Below are 22,816 nucleotides of genomic sequence, written 5' to 3' on the forward strand. Positions count from 1 at the left end.
ATGAAAATTTATCAGAGTAAAACTTTTGATAGGTTTCCCTTCCCATTTTTTGCCATTCAAAAGAAAATAAATTGTGTTAATTTACATAGTAGTTCATATATCAAACTTTAAAAAAAATTTACTGAAACTTTCTTCTTGATACCTATAAAGGTATCAAGGAGAAAGGCATAAATATAATTCTAGGCCCCCAGACAAGGTGCTAGGAGGAGCCTCTTTATCTTTGCTAACTGAAAAAAATAGCAAGTCTCAAGCAAAGTGAACAGTCTCTGCTCACTAGGCCATTCTCTTCTTGGATGATTTTAATAAACTGAAAATTTAGTTTAAAAATATTACTCGTTTTTGAACATGAAGAATCAAGCATCATTTTCCCATTATGAAAGTTAATTCCTCAGTATTTACATGTAGATTACAAACTTGTGAATGTATTTTTTTGTTATGTCTGTAATCCAACCTATTTTTCTGTACTCTTATGGGAAAGGAAAGCTTGCTTATTATAGCTCACCTAGTTACTGAAATATATAGAGTCACTTATTCTATTGTTGATGTTTCATTCAAATTTCCAAACTTTATAAATGAGCTGGTCAATTATTTTGGAAGGGCATTTCACTTGGGTTAGACACAACTGTGTCAGGATGTCAGGGCTGAAAAAAAGATGTTGAAGACTTTGTGCCAAATAGACAGGTTTGAAAATAATGTTTAAAAAATTAAACAGTGAATAGAAGCCTTAATATGTATCCAACTGCATTTACAAAGATATTAAAGAAAAAACTTTAAGTAATTTTTACCACAATAAAAAATTCAAATAATACAAAAGAATATAGAATGTAAAGTAGGTTGAAACACCAAATTTCAGATTTCTGGTCCGCGAGTCCTCTCCTCAGAAGTACAGCATGGCAGCTTTCAGTTTCTTTTGAATGCTTCCAGTAAGAAATAGTCTAAACATACGGAATGTCTAGTGCTAGTGCCCTTCCTTTTTTAACTTAATATATTTTAGTGATTGACCCATATCATTACATATGAAGGTACCACATTATTTTTCACCACCATGGTTATGGACAAGCCAGTTTATTTATTGGTCTCGCTTTGATAATTTTTATGTGATTTTCAATCTTTAGCTACAGTTAACACAGCTGCAGTGATCAAGGATGTTAAACTGGAAAATTTGGCTCATATTCTAAGACAATTGATTTCTGATATCAAAAAGAGCTTATCTAATTAAAATCCCAATTGGAAATATTTTCCCAGTTCTTGATATTCTCACCCACTTCTAGGTTACAAAGTAAAACAAAGGGAGAAAAACACTGAGAGGATTTTGTTAGAATGATCTGTGAAGAGCTAACTCAGTGTAGAATGGTTAGAAATGAGGAATAGTCCTTTTTTTACCACAAGCTTTGAGGAAGTGGCTTTATTGTGCACTCCTGGAAATCTTGATGTGTTTTTGTGCTAGAAAACTGGAGCAAAGGGAGGCATAGGTGACAGAAGAATTAGGTGCATTGCTCACCTCACAGATGGTGCAGTCGTAAGTTTCTGAGGATTCCCCAAAGTTCACTCACATACACATGCGCGTGCACACACAGACATCTCCCCCCACCACAGTATCAGCAATAAACATTACAGAGACAAAGCCAGCTTTCAATCATCTCAGTAGAGTAAAAATGTTCTGTTTTATTTCTCCCTTTACTTCCCCATTCTCCAATTATGGAGGCTTCAGTCACAGGAGCTTGCAAGTTGCATGATGGAGGAGGTGAAATAGAGAAAGAGAAGATGTGCACCTCCCCAGAAGGCTGTGGATTTGAAGGGCACCAGGACAGGGAGATCTGTGTTACACTGGGAGATTGGTGTTCTGATGGAAATATTGGACGGGACATTCTAATTTATGAATCAAAACTGCATTTTGCAACTTTTAGTAACCACAGAATTTTCTTTAAATCTAAGAGTGACCAGAAGATACACAGGGCCAAATGGGGAATTTTCATCAGTGGTATTAGGAAAAACTCCCCTCAGTGAGTACATTTTTAAAAAGAAAGTGGTGGACAAAAATACAGTTGCATTCTGATTATCTCACAAATTGTGTTTAAAATGGTTGCATACTTATCTTTTCCCTACATGTAAGGGAAATTCTCATTCTTAATCAAGGACAATGTATGGATTTTCAGAGCAGAGCAGAGTTAGTTAACTTGCTTTAGGATTGACTGAAACTAAAACTCTACTTCAGGGCTGCATTTCCAGTATGATAATGTATCTTTTAAAATTTAAATTAACTAAAATTAGCTAAAATGAAAAATTTAGTTTCTCAGTTGCACCAGCCTTATTTTAAGTAACTATTGACTATCTAATTTGACAAAACAGATATAGAACATTCCCCAAATCATAGAATTTTTGGTCCTTATCATAGACATTAAACCATTTGATTCTCACAAAACACGGTGAAAAAGGTGTAATTACTGTTACCACTCAATAGATAGGAAAATTAAAGATCAGAGCTGTTTAGAAACTTGATCAAGTTCCTTGATTCCAGGTCTCGTTCTTTCCTCTAAACCACATTGGTTGACCCTCAAGGCAAGTATGAAATATAAAAACAGATTCATTCTACTTTCAGAATATGATGAGGAATCTTCTAAAATCTAGAAATCCCTCAGCAAAGGAAGCTTTGCTTATCTCTATATCATTACTGGATTGATGAGAAAAACAGTCTTGGTTCTAGTTTCTAGTACTCCTATTTGACAATCCCTAAAATTTATTCACAAAAGTGGATTCAACTAAAATACTGTTTTAATGAAAGTGAAAGTTTGGGGGTTTTCCCCTTTTTAAAAAAATTGAAGTATGGTTAGTTAGAATGTATCAGTCTCTGGTATATAGCAGAACGTTCCAGTGATGCATATATATACATATATTCATTTTCATAGTCTTTTTCATTAAAGGTTATTACAAGATATTTAGTAGCAACAACAAAGTGCTAAATAACTGTGCTTATCTACATTTCCCCTTCACTTCAGTATCATCTTTTAAGAACCTACTCACTGACTTAGTTATGCAGAGATTGTTTTGAGACCAGATTTACTTTCTATTGTCTTTCACAAATGAACATATGTGAAATTCATAAATAAAACTATGCTTCACACTAAACATCTAATGGTGTGGGGAGATAACTGTTTTATCAGAGATAGAAAATACAGGAGCAATTGAAAAAAAATAAAGATAATCAGTAGTAATTGAGGTATGAACAGACCTCCCTTTCTTTACAGGAGGCCAGAGAGGTCCAACTGGTGTATGGACTAAGGGGGTTCCTCCAAGGAGTGCGTCTTCCTCAGAGACTGAAACCCAAAAATAGAATCTAGGGAGGTCTTGAGTGCAAAACCTCACTAGATGACTTGGTATACTTAGAGAGCTCAGTAATGGAAGACAAAGAATGAGTTGGGCTCTGCCCACTTCTCTCCATTCTTATGATCACTTTCCTGCTTCAGGCCACTGCCACCTCTCCTTGTCTCTAGTTCTGCTCCACCTTTTGCTTTCCATCTTTCTAAAATGTAAATCATAAATTGGATCACATCGTTCCCTTATTTTAAACTTCTCTGTGTCTTCTTTCTTTCAGGCTCAAGTTCCAGTTCCTCAGGATGTCTCTCAAGGCCATTCAGTACCAGCCTGGTCTATGCATCTTCTCCTCTTGCCATTTCCCTAGTCTTCCTACCTCTGTCTTCCTACCCTACTGCCACAGCCCAGCCTTCCTGAATTACTTGCCTTTCCTAATGGACCATGCTCACTCATGTTTCCACATCCTGTGTATCATATTCCTTTTACCTGAAGCACTCTTTACCCTTCTTCTCCATACAAACTCCAATGTGCAGCTGGCATGTAAGCCCAGATAGCTCTGCCTACAGAACCTGTTTTATAAACACTACATGATGCAGCAGACAGGGTGAAGGATTTCACCTGTCCTCTTGTATTTCGTGATCCCGTCTCTTACTTTCATCCCTCTCTTTTGTTATAACTGCAGACTGTATCCACCTTCTTCTGGGTCTATCCAGCACCCATTAAGGTCATTTTATATTGATTCATCAATTCAGATGATATAGTGCCACTTCCCTCTCTTTGTAATATATATATTTTTTTAATGAAGAAACATAAAAATAGAAGTTCATCCTGCCAAATAATACCCAATTATCTCTGGAGACTTTAAAAAAGAGAAATGAACAACTACCTGGTTAGGCTTAGGTTGACACTTTCCTGGATACAGAGTGGTATGACAAATATTCACCAGTGGATCAGCGTGGACACTGAGCTATCAGAATGGACGCTTGTCAGGATGTAGTACCCGGTGTTCTCACTGAATAGCCACTCTTCCTGGAAGCAAATGATAGGCATGAAAATATTGCCTCGCTTTCATAAACTTCCAATATTGAGCAACACCCATGTTTTTAGTCTAGGATGAATATTAAGAGCTTAACTATGGAAATATTTCTCCTGGTTCAAGCAAAAAGGAAATTAGATACTGATGGCTGAGTGTCTTGCTTCAGCTCCCATCTTATGTAATTACATTGCTTGATCTTTCATGCCTTGAGCTGAGTTTGGCCAGTTTTCTGAAGTTGAAATTTCCCATAATTAACCTATGCACTTGTGCCTCTTGCAATTGGATAACTTAGTTTCTCTTCCAGGATTTGTTTTTATGATCAGTAAGCTAGTTGAGAATGTTGATACCAGAGGTCTCTCAGTAACCTCCTTTTTTCCTGGATGTCATGAATTTCTTCAGAATTTATTATTATTATTTTGAAATATAACTTAGCAGTGTTTGTTACTGGGTGAGACTTTTTATGTTTATCTGTAGCTCTCTATTTCTAGTATTCTTTTAAGTGTGTGTGTGTGTGTGCGCGCGCATGCACACGCAAAGTGGTATAGCTACTTGCTTTATTTTTTATTTTGCTGATAATTTTAGGCTATTGCTCACTCAGTTGCTTTAAAACTCTTCTCAAGGCCTTTTTCCTTTATGAAAACATATTTAATTCACAACTTTCTTATGGATTCATTTTATAGAACATTTAGTTTTATTTTTAAATTTAAACATTTTTATCATAAAGATAAACAGTAATTATTTTAAAATTAAAATAGTCTATTCTTTTTATTAAAAGGAGATGATAAGGATTGAAAATGGATTCTATTGTATTGTTTTTGAATGATACCTTATGGATTCTTGACTCACCTCTGTGAGTTCCTCTTTGTTCACTTTTGGTGTTTAATTCCCATGTTAAGTTCTCTGGTGGTGTTATGTGCTTCCTGTCTAATTTGAGCAATTATACTTATTCCCTTATTCTAATCCTTACTTCAGAGCATAGTTCTGAAGTGATTGTTTCTTCATGATTAGGTGATGATCTCCCTGTTGTTGTTGGGGGGTGTGGTGGGGGAGGGTGGTGCTAGAGCAGGGAGTTGGCTTCCGGACAAGAGGATGCCAGAGTGTCCATGGTGCTAAGCAAGGCAAGCCAAGCCCTTCACCTGTATACTTCACTAGTGTGTCCTGGGTTGAGCTGCTGCCTCTGACACTCTACCACATCTCCCAGGTCTCTTGTCTGTGTACTCCCCTTTTGCTTTGCATAGCTTTGGCTGGGATGGTGCCTTTTCTGTGTGTGTGTGTGTGTCTGTTCAGGAGAAAGTCAAATCTGCCAGCTCTTTATCTGTGGATCACATTCCCAGCTTCATAGCTAACGATTTTCCCTTCTACTCCCAGCTTTCTTGCACAAGCATTGTATAAGTCACGTAATCTGTCTGTGTCTCAATTTCTTATCTGCCAAAGGAGCTAATAACATTGGCTACTTTTCTCCTAAGATAGTCCTGAGGATTAATGAACTGGCTTTCAAAAACACAAGTGTCTAAGATGATAGGTCCTCCATAAATTCAAATTACTATTATTACCATCCTCCATTTTTACTGCCACCAGGATAATAACTCACATAAGACCTAGTATTTATACAGGGCTTTGCATTTTAAAAAGTATTTTATACTGTTTAATAATTTAAAAGAGCCTCTCTCTGCAGTCTCAGCATCATACTTTTATGGACAAAGGATTACTAAGAGTTCTTTAGTGAGTAAAAGATCTCTCTTCTTCATAAACTCTTCATTGTTTTCATTGTTTTGTCAATTGTTTTTAGTATTTTTCAGTCCTATTTTGTCTCTCATTTGAAGGGTTTGTTCTATATCAAGACTGCTTTGGTTGTACGAAGTTTATTCTTCCAATTGAGTAATTTGGATAATATAAATGTAACTTGAACTATAAATTGGTAACCCTTATAAAAATCTTCCTTTGTTAGAAGGAAACTGGAGAGATTGAAAATGAAGCTGAGATCTGAATGGAGAACCCCAGAATGGAGGCTTGGATCAGGGGCAGACTTCAGGAGCTTATCAAGACATGATTTAGTAATCAAAGGGTGGAGCCTGGACAAAATATTCACTTGTTTGGATAAGCCTTAAATGTTTACATTGGCTAATTGATTCCCTTTCATCCGTTCCTGCCCACTAGGAGACTAACATCCATTAAATTGAGTCGCTGGCAGTCCTGCTTTGTTTATACCCTGAACTAGCATGATACACTTGGCTCTTAATCCCTCATGATCTCCCATGCTGCCTTTGGATCCAGTGCCTAATTCTGGTTCAGAAAAGCCCCTGGGACTTTACCCAGGCACTAGTTTAATTAGTGCCAGGTTTTTCCCAGCACTCATGAAAGAGGATCAGGCATTGCTTTGATCAATATCTTTTTGGCAGTGGTTTGCTTCTCTTCCCACCACTTTCTGCCATGTCCCAGGTATCCTCTGCTCTCAAGGACATCCAGACGTAAGTAGTCTTCTTGAGGTTTTTTGCTAATATCCAAACTTCAGACCTTCCTCTTATTTCCTTCTCTACCTGGATGAGTCAGTGCAGTAACTGGAAGGCAGTCTGCCCTCATGACTTTGGTGTTTTGGGGCTTCACCACTAGAGAGTGATATTTTTCTTCTTGAAATTGTTTATGTTGAAATGGTTTTTATTAAATAAGTATTTCTATAAATGAAATCACCGATATATTCTAGTGGACAAAATAAACCTATGTAGTGTAAGAGATAAAAATGAAAGCAAACAATAAACTATAGCTTTGGAAGCATTTTCCCTAAAAGCCATGATGTTACGTCTACTATTAGATGATCAAAATTTGATTCAGATTTTTCTGTTTCATATGGAATTGAGTCTGAAGAATAATGACTTTGAACTTTGCAACTCAAATGTGGCTTTTTTAAACTTTACATGATATATTTAAAGTTTGTCTGAAATCTTTGTGCATCATGCAATTATATTCTCCTTTCTTAGTTTTTGTCTGGAGACATTTGTAAAATAAGCCATGCTTCCAAGTTTACTCAGTCCTCAGTTTATTGATAGCGGGTACACAAGGACATGTGCAGGTTTTACTAAGAGACAAAAGAGTTTGATATGTACTATGTTAAAAATCAGAGTAAAGTCAACATTTAAAAATGTTTAAGAAAGAAACACAAGTTGTCACTAAGATCCCACAGAATCTTCTTTATCTTAGCTATGCTTAATTAATACACAAAAAATGCAAGGCCACATGATTCTTTATTCAGAGGGCCAAAATTTTAAATCCATTAGTTTTGCATAAGGAATAGGCAAGGCGCAGAACCGGTTGAAAGCAAACCTGAAAAGAGGTGAGGGCCTATCTTCCCGCAGGTGGGTCTAGGAGGAGGGAAAAAGAGAGACAATAATGTTTGATGCCTTGTTGAGTAAGAAAATCTTGGACTCTCTTTAATTTTTAACAAAATCCCAAATCACTCAATTCTTTTGAAAGACCACAGTTCTAATTTTAAGCCAGTATTGGGGTTGACCTTTCTGTTGTGACAAAAATAAACATCTGGCCATTGGGGAACCTGAGAACTGGTGCTGACCTGATCACCACCTTGGTAAGTGTTTCTAGATAACTCACAACTTCAAAGCCTCAGTTTCCACATTTATAAAAGGAAATAACTTAATTTAATAGATAGTTTTCATGGAAAACGGTGAGTTTTGTGGAGTGACTCGAGAGCTCCTCATTGCAGTGGAAGTGGTGGCTAGCAAAGTGAGAGTGGTTGGCCATTGTCCTCCTACCTTTCAACCAGATGAAATTTGCTTTTATCTATTTATTTTCCAAATTTTTTTCTTTAAGTTTTGCCCAATATTTCATTTGAAGAAATAGGTTCTCAATGCATGTGAGAATTATGTTTGAAACTATTCAGTTAAGTTATTGCTAAAGGCTTTCATTTCAAAAGATATGTTTTGTATGACAATTAATGATAATATGTATCGCATACAACACACACATATACCAACACACATTTTGTATATTTGTGTACAACCTTTCCCTAATGTGAAGTAAAGTGTCTAATCACAAAAATACATATACAATAAAATTGAAAACCATTAACAGTAGAAGCTAAGCCTCATATAACAATGACAACATATGGTGGGTTGAGGGAGGAGATTATATTAAACAAACAAACAAAAAAGCAGGGATATGGGAAGCTGCTTTAAATGCACAAAAACCCAGTCTATGCTACACGAATAGCCAAGGTAAAACCCAAAACATGAGGGGATACTAGTCTTTTAATAAGAGAAAACATTAATATTAGGAGGAAGAAACTTTTCCTATCCCAAACTCTGAGAATAATTTGCCATACATGGCTCTAAATGATGATGTAATGGGCAAGTTCCATGATTACAGTTTTACAAAAATATAGAGAAGTTTCGTATGTGGTCACATCTCATCTTTACCAGGAATAAAGACCAAGAAGCAGTGTCAAGCCATCACTTTGTTAAGTCCATTTTAATAACAGGCTGGAAAAATATGCTTTACCTTTATTTTTATAGTGAATATGCTTTACTTTTAAACCTGCCTTCTGATTGGAATTGATTTAGGGATAAGCCCGGAAGAATTGAGTCCTGTGAATTGCTCACATACTCTCTTTTCTAGGATTGGCATGAATTTAATGGAAACTACAAGGTAGGCAATTTTAAATTCACATTGTGAGAACAACTGAAAGACAGACTTTCCTTATTGTCCATGAATTCAGAAAAAATAAAGTTTTGTGTGGAAATAAAGTTCCTGACATGGTCTTGCTTTCATCATTGCCCATTGGACCTCAGCCAGAGGAGCCCATAGGTTGAGCAGGTTTTCAGCCAGCACCTGAGTGACTCAGTGAAAGGAGTGAGCCTCTTAAAGGCTCTTTAAACCCCTGCCATGGAGGCAGATTAATATATTTCTCCCTGTATTTATCTCTAATAAAAACTAAAAAGAAAGAAGATAGAAGGAGGCCATTGCTTGGTTGTACAGTTTTCTAAGTTTGGAGAAAAGAATAAAAGCTGGGTTCCTTGACTGTGTCACCCCTAAGCTGTGTGTCAGAATCTGGCTTCCTTTTCGATTCTTTTCTATCACCTAAAATTGTATCATCTAAAATTCTATGATCTAAAATTATTATATAAGAAGAGATAAAACCCTACAGAGCAGCATTGCTTCACAAGTTCCCTGGCTTTAGAAAGGACCCAATTTCATTTTTGTGAACTGAGTCAGAGGATGGTGATAGGAGATGGAATCTAGGTGATTGCATCATGAAGTTTCCCCCATTTTACAGATGGAGACATGAGGCTCTCTGTAAGCAAGGAATCACTGCAGGTCATATAACCAGCTGGTCACAAACCAGATGAGCCTTAGATCTTGCTATTTTTGTTCTACCACTCCACAACATCCAAAAAATGTTACAATAGCTAATGTTTTCTTTAATATCTACTTAAAGGTGTGTGTGTGTGTGTGTGTGTGTGTGCAGGTGACTCCCTATTTGTGTAAAGATAGCAGACGCAAGGATGGAGAACAGTGTTTGCTCTTTTATTTCTGGCTCCACGTAGTTTTACTTTGCCATTCATGGGGCGAAAAGGGAATAGAAAGAAGTCAAAATTCCCCAAGCGTCTGAGTTTACCTTCTTAATGACATGTTTCTTTTTCCACGTCACATTTTGCAAAGAAGTGAGAAGTGGTCCTCCACAACCTGGTCTGCTTTCCCTAGCTTTGGACATTACAGTAATTCCCTTAGTTTAGCTGTAGCTTTTACAAGGTATCTCTTTTAATACCTCAGAAGCTGATTTCTGAGAGTACTTGCATCACTTATGAATGACTCTAATGGGATGCAACTTAGAGGAGAAATGTCAGTAAAAGAAAAATTGAAGACAAAGTTGCATCTTATGACCATCACCTCAACGTAACTATTTTTTCACTTCTCCAAATTTCTTTCCAGTTTTTATCTGTAATATATACATTTTTACACTTACAATCATAGTTTATACAAACTTTTAAGATTAACTTTTTCACTTAGACATACTATAAACAATTTCTTGTGTTTTTAGAGACTTTGCAACTATTTTATTGAAAAAGAACATCATGCTCTAAGTTGATAGCTTATAATTTATTCAATTATTCATCCATTATAAAACATTTGGGTTATTTTCAGTTTATTTTTCTATTATATATGATGCTCTGATAGAGAGCTTCATAAATATAGCTATCCCTCTTCCTTCTGAGTTATTTTCTTAGGGAAAATACAAATTACTGAGAAGGATTAAAAGAGTTTTATGATTGTTAATGTGTATTCTCCAGGGCCAGGTTCTATTTTGTAGGGCCTGAAATTCATATAACTTGAGGAAGGGGGAATCTTTGAGAAAAAGAATATAGGATTATAAACATAAAAACATTAGGGTCCCTCCCAGTGCCATAAAGGGACTCATCACAGTGATGGGCCAGAAGCTCAACTTGCTATAGCTTCACATTGAGAAAGCAGTTCCCTCAAATACTGGAATAATTTTAATTTCATCAGCAAGTATGAAATACTTCATCCCTGAAGCTTCATAAATATAGTATTTTGTGATTTAATTACTTTAACCAGCATAACCTAGCTACATTTAACATGGATGCTTTGCTTTAATGTATATATTTTAGAAAGACCATACTTCATCATCTCTTGCTACATAGTAAACTACCCCAAACTTAATGGTTCAAAACACATGTTTTATTGTATTTCATAATTTGATAGCTGGGAGATTTAGGTAGGATTGGCTGGGCAGTTTTCTGCCCATCATAGTATGGACTGTGGCTTTCAGCTTGCAGGTGGGCCAGACTGGAGGGTTCAGGGTGGTTTCACATTCTCTCCTGGCATTTTGTTTGTATGACTAAAAGTTGGGGCTCAGCTGGGACTGTTGACCAGAGCACCAATATGTAGTCTCTCCAGCATGGTAGCTTCAGGGCAGTCAGACTTCTTACATGGCAGATGGTTTCACCCAGAGGAAGTTTTCAAAGAGAAGTGGACACAGGCTCCAAGATATTTTATGATCTAGACTTAGAAACCTCAGAACGTTGCTCCTCCTACATTCTATTAGTCAAGCAAATCACTAAAGCCAGTCTAGACCCAAGGGGAATCTCAATGAGTGGATAGCAAAGAATTGAATTAGAGGTCATCTTTAATGTACCACAAGGTAATAAATTTTCCTTGATTATGTACTTCTTGCATAAATTACCTGCTCAATAACATCATAAAGTGGAATGTCAACAGAATTATGAAAGTTTAAATAGAATATTAACATGGCTTCATGACAGTAAGTAAAGATAGATATTTTGTAACTTGCATAAATCTAGTAAATGTGCCTTTAATAAACTTGACAAATCAGAATTACTTCAATAGCAGGCTTAAATAAAATCAGTAGTTTAAAATCACAGTTATATATTACATCATATATATATAATATCCTTGTCTATTTCTTATTTATTTATTTATTTAGTAAGTTTATTGAAATGAGATGCCAAATTGTCATTAGCAAATTTAGGTAGAGTCATGTTAAAGAAATACTACAGAAAAAATGGCATAGAAGATAGGATGCTTGAGCCATTTGCCTGTTTGCCCTTAGCCTTCATTTCTCCCCTTCTCTACTCTTCTATATATTGTATGTTTCTGATACCCCACAGATTGCCTTTCCAGGTTTTTATTGCCAGTAAGATTACAGTTATGTCTTGCCAATGGGAGGTCCTAGCAAGAGACTGAGAAATGAAAGAGGGGGAAAGTGACTCACTTCCTGTTTTCAGCTTCTGGGCCTATATTTGCAGTAGCAAAAAACTATCTCCAAGCTTCCTCTGGCCAGTGTTCCAGTAGCATAGTACAGATTACTTCCTTGGTTCCAGCATCCACCTTGTGGCACACCCTTGGCTATACCAGGACCAAGCCCTGCAACAGAGACCCTTGGTAACCTCAGTTCTAGTGAGTGATACCTCCTCAGCAGTTCCAGCACCACTTACACAGGGTCCAGTTATGTTTCCAGCAGCCCACCTCTTTCCAGCATCTTCACTGTGGTCCAAGTGCTGACATGGGGCCCCTGCTTGGTGTTTCCAGGATCTCTAGAGGCATCACACAAATGCATTAGCAAGTGGGCTCCTGGGATCTACTATCTTCTCTTTTTTGTTTCCTTGGCCCTGGGGATAGTAGCTGCTTCTTGCAGGTTTCAATATCTAGGTTAGTTCACAGTCTGCTTTTTCCTCTTTCAGACTTCCACTTCCCTCTCCTTGAAAGACCTCATATGGTTTCTATTTTCCTTACTGGACCCTGAGTGATACAGTAGGAGCTGTGTTACTGCTAGTAATTTGCAGATATTGATAAAGTCTACTAAGGGTGAATGTTCAGATTAGGGCAGCTGGTGTGACAGAGAGGTGAGTAAGTCATTCATAAAATATTGCTGCTTTGTTTTCCAAGTTTTTAATACCTTCCCTTGTTTATGGGCTTTGTGTCACAGTACCACTTGTGTTTTGCAAGGAAATACTGTTTTTCTTTTTCACAAAACAGAAAGCAAATATTGGGAGTAATACTCATTTTTCTTGTCAGTATCAAATTGAATTTTGTAAGAGCAGAAGTCACAGGAGTACAATCACTGATCATTCTGTCATTAACAGTTCACAAGCAGGCTCTCAAAAATGAAAACGTAGGTTATTATTAGAAAAAAACCTCGCATTGGAAATCTTTCATTTTTTATCGTTTTGACAAAAACTAACCGATTTTGGCTTTGTTGTTGTTTTGAAGCCATGAACTGCTCCAGAATTTTCATGTTTAGAATTATCTGTGCAGGCTGTGGGAATGGAAAAAGATACTGCCAATTCCTTTCTGAAAAAAAGAATCAACAGTGAGGAATGTTTATTTGTTATGCCTTAACTCATATTTATTTGTCAGTTGTGAAAAATTTGTATTGAGAAAAAGTTTTTATGTAATGTCAAGATCCAGTAACAATTTATTAATTAATTTGTGCCCTTAAATATTATACAAACATTAAAGAGTAATTAAAGTAATAGAATTAAAATGTTTTGAACAAACAAAGCAAAGGGCAAAACTGTTCACAATTAACCATTTAATGTGGCATGACTGTAAATATCTTTGATACTCAGGAGACAAAAATGATATAGTATACATATATTTGAACAAACATATAAAAGAGTCCTGATTTATTTTTTACCATCTTAAGCCTGACCCTGTGGCTATCACATGTCAAATTAGATAACTATCTGTCTTTAGAGTACCACATATTTATGTAGTTATTCCATATCATAGATGTCCTTCTTTTATGATTAAGTTACTTTGGAATACAAAAGACTGGCCTCAGTCAAGCTAAGAGTTTGTTATAGCCAGTTGGGGTTTATTTAGAATATAATTTTGTGTAACTGTATTTGTGAGCTTGGAGAATCAGGCTAGGTTAAGAATAGCTATTCTAATCTTCACAGATGGATGTAAAGACTAGAAAGAATCCAGACATTTACTAGCTGTCAAATATACAAATCTGAAGATGATTTAGGAGACTGAAAATGTTTGTGATTGTCCAGTCTACTCATTTATATTGAGGTGCTTTAATCCTCATATATAGCGTGGATAATAATATAGGTTAGAAGGTAGAAAACTTTCCTGGAACTCTCTCTTTTTTTCTGTCTGTGTGTGTGTGTGTGTGTGTGTGTGTGTGTGTGTGTGTGTGTGAGACCAGATGTTTCTGTCTCTTTCCTGCACCTCATATTTGCAGGCAGCCTCTCTCACTTAGGTCTGCAACTACTTGATGGTGGAACTTAAATATGCAATTTCTTGGTTGTCTTCCCAGAGCTTTCACACTGTGGTGAGCATTTCTTTCAAGAAAGCCATTCATGTAAGCTGCCTATGTGGCAGATTTGCAAACCATCTGGAAAACCTTCACAGACTTCCATTGATTTGTGGCACATGACTTTTGGTCTGTTAATCCAGCTCATTTCTTTCTCAATTTTCAAGGGGAAATGCATTCATTTATTTCATTTCACTGCATATTTTGTTGAGTATGTACTATATACTAGAAACTGTTCTAGGTTCTAAGGATACAACAATGAACAAAATAGGCAAAGGAATAAATCTTCACCATATGGTGCTTGCATTCTAGTGTGGGAGAGATAGGACATAACAAAATTAATTTTATATATATATATATAATATTAGAAATTAAAAGTGGTATAAAAATACAGCAAAGAAATGCAACAAGGAGTGTGTGTAGAATTATTAAATAGAGAGGCCAGGAAAGCCCTCATTTATAAGGTGTTATTTTAGTAAATATCTAAAGATGCTGAGGAAGTCATCATAGATATCTGGGGAGAGAGTGTTTTCAGGTAGAGAAAACAGCAAGCATAAAGGCCGTGAAGCTGTGTTTGAAGTACAGCAAGTAAGGCTAGTGTGGCTCTAGTCATGTGAAGAAGGAGAAAGTATACAAGATGATCTTAGACAGGTAATGGGGCCAGATGTTTTGGACTAGAGCCATATAGGTTGTATGACTTTGACTTTGACTTGGTTGAGAAAGGAAGACATTGCAAGGATTTGAGCACATGAATGATATGCTCTGAGTGATATAATCTACTTCAAGGAGAGAATGCTAAGCTGCATCACATGATATCAATGAGTCAAGTAAGACAAGAAATGAAAATTTATCATTGAATTTGGCAATGGGAGATCATAGGTGACCTTGACAAGAGCATTTCTGGTGGAGCAGGGAATGGGTAAAAGTCATTGGAGGGGATGAGAGAGAGGAAAACATAATTATGGATAAGGAGAGAATGTATTTTTTGCTGTAAAGGGAAGGGGGATATTAGGGTGAGATCTAAGGGGTGAACTAAGGTCAAGATAGGGTTGGTTGGCTTTTTTTTTAAGATGTCAAAAGTATCAGCATGTTTTTATTCTTATGGGAAAGATGCAGTAGAGTAGAACACACTTGTGATGTAGGAAAGATGGAGAGTTTTTGATGCATTTCTTTGAGTAGGTAAGTAGGAATGGGACTCACATACCTGCAGAGGAGAGGGACTTGGCTGCCAGCACCACCAACTCATCCACAGTAATAGGAAAGAAACCCAAGTATGTGGGTCCAAATACAGGTAGTTCAAAAAATGCATTGGTAGGAACAGGTGGAAATTCTCTCTGATTGATTCTTTTTTTAATCCTCAATACAACATGAAGCAAGATCATCAGCTAAAACTGAAAGTCGAGAAGGATGTTGGAGATTCAACAAGAAAGGAGAACGGGGGATTATATATATACATATGCCAGGCACATTAAATAAGATTGCCTGGCAAAATTAAGAGCTAACCACTTGTGGTTAATATGTGTGCTTTTCTTAAGCTACAAGAAGCTTTCTGGATTATTGTAAGTAGGTGGAGTGTTGGATTTCACCAAGGTATGGTTCCACTGGTTAGTAGAAGAAACTTGCAGAATATTTGGAGAGTTAAGGGGGCACGCAGGAATATGATTGTAATGACCATTATTGTCATTTAAGCTATGAATAGAGTAAGAGAGATTTGCAGGGGAGGCAGTTGAGGGGTAGTAAAAAAGTAGTAGGATCAGTATGCAGCTGGTCCTGTAGGGTGAAAGGATTGTTGGATTCAAAGGATTGCCATGAAATATTAATTCATATTAGTGTTCATATAAATTTTAAGAATTTTTCTTTGTTCCCATTCTGGTTTCCTCTTCATCCTGTTTTTATTTTAAACATATCCCTCTTTAGAAATTAGCTATGAGTTAATTACTATTGCCTTCTCTATGTATTTTTGTAATCAATAATATAATGAAAAATATAGAAAAGAAAAAGGAAAATCAGTATCAAGAGTGTTACCACCAAACACATACATGAATGTGTCAGTCTTTGAATATCACAGTCTTTTTTCTCTTAATGATTTTTCATGGGTTTCTACTACGTTTAAATTTTTCTTTTTCACCATAGTCTTATAAACATACTTTCATCAAGATTATCTTTAATGACTGCTTAATATTCTAATGAGGCGATGTTTCATAATCTATTCAACTTTGTCTACATTACAGGATATTTATACTAATTAACTTTGGCATTAAAATTGTGTGGTGATGAATGTCTTTATGAATAATGTAAAAAATTATAATTTAGATTCCCTAAGGAATTTTTATAAGTTCATTTTTACTTTTTTGCAAACAGAACCATCCAAGTGCTTCAAACCAGTCCTTGGACATCTTTGTTTTCTTCAAGTGAATACTCTCAATGCTTCCACAAAGTATCTTAATAACTTTCCTGGTGGATTTAAATATAACTGATTGATTGTACATTTTCATTATTTTGGGCTCCTGTTCACTTATTTTATTATTTTATCCACTTTTTAATAGGATGCTACATTTTTTTGGTTCTCCATCCTGATCACAGCCATAAACTCACATGGCTCATTGTTTTGTTGATTAAGATAATAATTTATTTTGATTTTTAATTATTTAGTAGAGCAAGTAAATATTTTATATTCGTGGATCAATTTTTTTTTCTGTTGAAGTTTTCTGGAATCATTTAGAATGTTGTTAGTAAATGCCTCATCTTACTTATACTGGAAAACTCAAAATTTCCCCTTGTTCACAAGTTCCGCCTGAGTCAGAGATGCTCTTAGATTGCAAAGGGTTGTGAAGAAGCAACATGAGGAAGTTAGGAAGGACAACAATGCAAGTGATCAATGAGCAGAGCTTCACTGAACTAGAACACCATTAGGGATATGACAAGAGTTCTGTCCACGTGGTGGCAATTCTTATAGCTGGTCCCTCAGGAGAGCTACTCAAAGGCTTTCTACATTAGGGTCTTCAGGGACATTGCTCACAGTGTCCTCGGCATGTAGTCGTTGAGAGTATGAACTCTGGAGCAAGATTCTTGGGCTTTGGCTCCTGACTTTTTTACTTCCTAGCTGTGTATTAGGTAAGTAAATTAATCTCTAGATATCTCAGTTTCCACAACCGCAAAATGGAGACAATAATATCACATACCCTACAGCACTGCTATGCAAGTTCGAGGAGATGACAGATGTAAAGTACTTAGAACATTGTCTGGCACAGAGTATGCCTAGTAATTGTTAGCTATTACTAATTTCTGCAAATTTAAGTTAACCTACATTAGACGATCTCTTTCTTGCTTCTGCCAAATTTCTCTTGTTTTCAGTCTCTATTTTCTGTTATCTAATTTTATTCACAGTGATTTTAAAATATTAAAAGCAAATTTTTTCACTTTGTTCTTTGTTTTCATCTTCCCTTTGACTAAGAAGACTTGATTTTCTTTTCAGTTTTTCTTCGTAGGTTAAAATCTGTTTAAAGGAAAGTTTCTGTTTTCTTCCATATATTTTATAAATGCTATCTCATTCTTAGCTTGGTTGGACATTGAACCTAATCCTAAGAACCTTCCTTGTTTTCTGGTCTCCCTTCCATGATTACATGTCATTTTCAATTACTTTATGTCTCTTTGGTTGTATTTCATTGCAGTGCTCATTTTGGTTATTAGAATACCAGAAGGTATATTTTGGAATAATAAATGTTTCAGTATAGTCTTATATAAAAGCTTACAATAGATAAGTGGCTGAGATATTGGTAGAATTTTAAAGAGAAATTTGTCACTCTTATATTAGTCCTTATGATAGCAAATTATAGACCTCTGCACAAATAACCCTGTTTTGGTGATTCAGGTTCAGTTTTTCTACTTCTTAGGGAGGACTGATACTTTTTACCCTCCATGGTCTCACCAGGAGGTTGAAAAGAAATGTGATGTATGTTTAGAAACCTGGAATAGGGAACTAAAGGGAATATTGAAAATTTTATCAATACGGTAGAAAGAAGAGAGAAATAAAAACAAATAAGTAACTTTCCCAAAAGATTTAAGAGGAGGGAATACTCTCAAACTCATTCTATGAAGCCTCCATCACTCTGATTCAAAAACCAAAGACACTACCAAAAAAGAAAATTATAGGTCAATAATTTTGATGAATATAAATGTAAAAATTCTCAACAAAATAGCAAACCAAATCCAACAACACATAAAAAAGATCATACACTAAGATCAAGTCAGATTCATCTCAGGGTCACAGGGATGGTTCAACATATGCAAATCGATTAATGTGATACACAACATCAACAAAACAAAAGACAAAAACCATATGATTTTCTCAATAGATGCAGAAAAAGCATTTAATAAAATTCAACATCCATTTATGATAAAAACTCTTACCAAAGTGGGTATAGAGGGAAGTTAAGAGGGTAGACTTGTCCATTCTGTAAATGATTGACACTGGCATTCTAAGTTCAAACCCAGGAAGACTGGTGTGCACAAAATGTCTGTCAGAGGGTGTTCTTCTCCTGGCAAAGAATATGGGGACTCTTATAATTAACTTGATCTAGTAACAGTAAGGTAAATGTTGGCTGAAAAAACATTAGATTTTGTTGCAAAAGGACTGATAAAATCTAGGAAGAAAAAATACAGTAAGTTTTCAATTATCCTCTTTAGAGAGGTTAAAAGAGCATTATCAAATTGAATAATCAATCACTCTAAAACAGCAGTTAAATTTCCACAATGCTTCCTCTTTTCCAATATTCCGTAAGTACCTTTGTCAGTAGCCACTTGTTACTCATGCTGAAACCAAGAAAATTGGCACAGATGTGAACAATAAGACAAGAACAGTCATTTTAAGCAGTGATTCGTGTTAATTGGGGAATTATGATTTATGGTTTTTAGTTTAACCTTTAGAACAACTTTTATTAAAAAATGTCTTTATTGAGATGTAATTCCCATACCATTAAACAACTTTAAATTAGATATTTTTATACTCTATTGTTAAGAAAGTGAAGCTCAGACTAGTTTATTTATAAGCTTTGCTTTGAACACACATGTGTCTAATTTCAAGGCCTGCATTTTTCCTACTGCCCCCCAGTGCCTCTGTTGTCATGAGCCCAGCACTCTTTTTGGCAGGAGTGATGCAAATACCTGTTAAAATGTTCTATGAAGAATGAAAAATAGGAGATAGGGTCCTAAGACACAACTGGTCAGCAGTCCTTTTTTCCCTTAGAGAGTGAGGTCAGAGTCTCAGGCCATTGGAGTGAGGGGAGAAGCTCTGGAATGGGCTCAGTTGGAGAAATTATTTCTATATGCATGGTAGTAATATGAAGGAGAGAATAGAGGAGGAGGAAGGGAACACCTAGTCTTGCCACTTTTTATACAGTATTTTCTTTGAATATTAATGCAGCACTGTGAAGAATTGTTGGTTCATTAACAACAACAACAATGATAATAATACTCATTATTCTTCTTTATTTTTCACAGATAATAAACAGAGTCACAGAATGTTTAGTAACTTCCCCAAGTTTATTCCCAGGGGTTTGAAGCAAGAGAATTCTAACTCCAAAGACTGAATTCTTTGTACTTTGCCAAAATGAATTTACATATAAGAAAAAGCAAACAAACACTGTTGATAGGGGAAAAACAGTGAGATCTCATGATGTCAAGTATTATAAAGTGGTGGGGTTTTGTCAGGTATAAAGCTTGTAAGAAAACAAACATAGAATTAGGCTCAGGGCCTGGAAAGGTCCGTGCAAGTCAAGTCCTACAGGTTCAACTTCATAGTCACTCTGTGGATCCAACTATAGTTCCACCCCTTCTGAATCAGTACTTGACCTCTGTACTTTTTGAAAAATACAAACCAAGAAACTTCTCTTGCATTGAATGATGCAAAGAAAATGGCTTAATGTCACTGCTATACACCCATCATCATATCCAACAACTCTTGCAACAGTTGAGCTTGTTTGGTTACTTACCAACTCTCTGAAAATGTCACCCTAATTTATTCACTTGTTTTGTTTTTTAACATTTTTTTTACTGAAGAGTAATGTACACTTGTTGTTTAAGTGCATTGTGTTATTTGAGTATTTGTAAACATGCTCAAATTATTTTTAAACCAAGGAAGAGGGAGGGAGAGTGTGTGTTTATGTGTGTGTCAACATGCATAAAAAAAGGTTTTGTAGCTAATTTCTCTTCCAGGGTTTGTTAGGAGCATATATTACTGGAAGTTAAACTTGAGAGACATATCACTAGCAGTATTACACAGCAACAGCATGTATTTGATAGCAAATTCATTAAATATTTTCCACAATGAAAGTAGTAACCTTGCTCTATGGCTTAGAAGGTTAGTACGATATGCTTCTGTGTGGAAGCATTAACACAACTGTGATCTCAGGAAAATTTCAGCCCATGTCATAGCTGCAATATGCAGAAGTAGAGTGATCTTCTGTTCAGGTCTATATTTTAGCTACTCCTTTCAATTTTCACAGGAAGGAGCAAGTCCAGTCTTTAGCTTAGCAGTTTGGGTCTTCACGAGAAAGTGCTGCTCTGGATCCCCATCCAGAGCTAGAACATACAAGTCCACATGAGTCAAAGTGTGGAAACGGAAAGTCGGTTGAGAGAAACTTGTAGTCACCCTCCCTGAAGGCTAAGGATTGCTGACTCCAGGAGCAAAAAAATACTACATAATTTGCATTGCCCAGTGCAAAATGAAGACATGAGACCTCTTGTTCAAACAGAGTAATTATTTCAAGATAGCATTCTGAGAATGGGGCCCTGTGTGATTGCATGGCTCACACACTCATGTTGTGGGCCTTGCTGTGAACTTGGTGAAGATCTCCTGGGGTCAAAATTGGGGCTTGATGGTACTCTTCAGCAACAAGCCTGAGCATAGTCTCAAATCTCACTTCCCTTAAAAGAAGGGAAGTTCATATCCATGGGTAGAAAGCATAGTGTAGGGTTCAAAAGCTTGTTCTCTAGAGTCTTATATCCCTTAGTTCAAACAATGGCTCTACTGCTTAGTACCTTTATAATCTTGGTCAAATAAACTCCTAAGCCTGATTTCCTTACCTGTAGAACCAACTTTCTAGAATTGTTGCAAGTCATAAATGAGAAAATTCATGCAAGGTGCCAGGAATGTAGCAAGCTCTTAAATAATAGCTCTCATCATGGATACTTTTTATTATTGTTCAAGCCTGAAATATTCCTTTTGTGTATTTGTTTAGAGTCCTTTACACTTTCCCTTCCAGACTAAGGTTTCTTGGAAGAGTTCTTGGCTACATCATTCAGCTGAACATAAAACCATTTCCAATCTACTATTTCTCCCTTTCTGATTTGTGCTCACTAATATGATGTTATCTTGCACAATTATTGTAATTTTCCGAAACTTCAGCTCAACCAGTGATGGAAGCGTGATAAAATAAAAAGTACCTGATGGACATCTTGACATGGTGATATTAACAAGATGATGAATTGATAGGATGTTTTGAGTTAGTACAACTGGTAATGCACAGAAATTATTGTGCATTACTAATTCTGCTTAATGCACCAGAAGTTCCCCACTGCCCTCCCTGGAGAATCTTGTAAAATCATTTTTCTTAGGAAAAGTGACTGATGATGTTTTTTCCCTGTCAGGTCTTTTAAATCTTTGGTTATAATGACCAAAGGTAACGCTCAAAGTATTTAATAGCTAGTGGTAAGTATGTATGCACTACCAATCAGAGAGTGCCCAATATCCTATCAGAAGGTGTCCTGGGGTAACATCCAATGAGGCCACACACACCATGAAAATGTCCAGTAAAATCACACCAGGTGAGCATCATCAGCTGATTACAATTCTTCTGTGTTCTACTCAGGCCTTTTACACCAATTGTGTTTATAAGGGAGCACAAAACTTATTTTGGTAGGTTTGGTCTTTGTCGGGATGAAGTCCACCAGTGCAATAGCTCCTCTGACATTTTAGCATCTGCTGTCACCTATAAGAGTTATAGACTACATGGAAGTATTTTTAGTGTCACATAGGTCAAGAGTTAAATGCCGTACAGGTCATAGAAACATAAAGGAGATCTGAGGTATTCAAGGACTAGTTGGAAAATGTTCTGAACCTACTAGGGGGCTAAAAATAGCAATCTTCAGTGTATAATGACTACCACAAAGATAATGACTTCAAATGGACACATTTTTAAAGGGGTAATTCTTTTAAATGGTATTGCTTCCCTGGTTACTCTTCTCCAAAACAAAATCTGGAATCTTTTTCTAGGTTGTACAGTTGGTAACTATTCCTGGTTACTTAAGGCCTAGTTTAAACAGTAAAATAAATGAGTATCAAAACTTTATTCATCAGTTCTTTAAGGAAAAAAATAATGAATCATGCAGAATCAGAATAATTATGTTGTGAAAGGCATATTGGCAAAAACATGTCCCCAGTTGAGTGAGTAGTAGATTGCTCTTTTCCCACTTACTCATTCCAACAAAGACTGACTCATGCTTCTTTAGACAAAGTTTAAAAAATTCCCATTTTGGACAGCAATTGCAATAGAGTATAAAGTTTAATTGGAAGAAATCTCAAGGAAATGATAAATGTGGGTTGTGCTATTTGCACCTGTGTAAACATGTACTGTCCAGCATCATGGTCCTTCCAG

The 22,816-nt window shown here is 36.1% G+C and overlaps 1 protein-coding gene across 4 annotated transcripts in view; it reads left to right on the forward strand.

Moving 5' to 3' along the window:
* The window catches only part of MACC1 (MET transcriptional regulator MACC1), a 486,000-nt gene that overhangs the window by 337,015 nt on the left and 126,169 nt on the right, over positions 1–22,816 (forward strand). The window lies entirely within an intron of this gene.

Source organism: Vicugna pacos, chromosome 7 (assembly GCF_048564905.1).
Source record: "Vicugna pacos chromosome 7, VicPac4, whole genome shotgun sequence".
NCBI lineage: Eukaryota > Metazoa > Chordata > Mammalia > Artiodactyla > Camelidae > Vicugna > Vicugna pacos.